At 51.4% G+C, this 796-nt stretch overlaps 1 non-coding gene across 1 annotated transcript; it reads left to right on the top strand.

Moving 5' to 3' along the window:
• The first annotated feature begins 369 nt into the window (after positions 1-369).
• On the top strand, positions 370-488 carry LOC119343797. Its single transcript, XR_005166274.1, has one exon. It is a non-coding gene; the product is annotated as a 5S ribosomal RNA (ribosomal RNA).
• Positions 489-796: the final 308 nt, after the last annotated feature.

The following is a 796-nucleotide window of genomic DNA, read 5'->3' as shown; positions in this document are numbered from 1 at the left end:
GAAGTTAAGCGTGCTTGGGCGAGAGTAGTACTAGGATGGGTGACCTCCTGGGAAGTCCTCGTGTTGCATTCCCTTTTTAATTTTTTTCGCGCCGCTTGCAAAACAAAACGCACGTGTAAGTAATATATTTACCGTGTTTTATTATTTTGCACGAGTGCGGTAAGTCATAGCTGGGTGCTCACGATTCACGGGTCCAGTGTCGGCGTTGTGGCGCGGCAAGCGTGCACTGGTGCGGTTGAGAGGGAGGGGTGGAAACCGCGTTAAACTCGTCTCCGTAGTTGAGAGGGAGCGGCCAAAGCAATGTACAATCGTCTTTGTAGTGGAGCTGGGAGGGGCAAGGATAAGGGACGAAGACCGGGGTAACATGTCGGATGCGATCATACCAGCACTAAAGCACCGTATCCCATAAGAACTCCGAAGTTAAGTGTGCTTGGGCGAGAGTAGTACTAGGATGGGTGACCTCCTGGGAAGTCCTCGTGTTGCATTCCCTTTTTAATTTTTTTCGCGCCGCTTGCAAAACAAAACGCACGTGTAAGTAATATATTTACCGTGTTTTATTATTTTGAACGAGTGCGGTAAGTCATAGCTGGGTGCTCACGATTCACGGGTCCAGCGTCGGCGTTGTGGCGCGGCAAGCGTGCACTGGTGCGGTTGAGAGGGAGGGGTGGAAACCGCGTTAAACTCGTCTCCGTAGTTGAGAGGGAGCGGCCAAAGCAATGTACAATCGTCTTTGTAGTGGAGCTGGGAGGGGCAAGGATAAGGGAAGAAGACCGGGGTAACATGTCGGATGCGATCA

This window comes from Triticum dicoccoides, unplaced genomic scaffold, assembly GCF_002162155.2.
Source record: "Triticum dicoccoides isolate Atlit2015 ecotype Zavitan unplaced genomic scaffold, WEW_v2.0 scaffold140843, whole genome shotgun sequence".
NCBI lineage: Eukaryota > Viridiplantae > Streptophyta > Magnoliopsida > Poales > Poaceae > Triticum > Triticum dicoccoides.
This window is presented reverse-complemented; position numbering and strand designations above follow the sequence as displayed.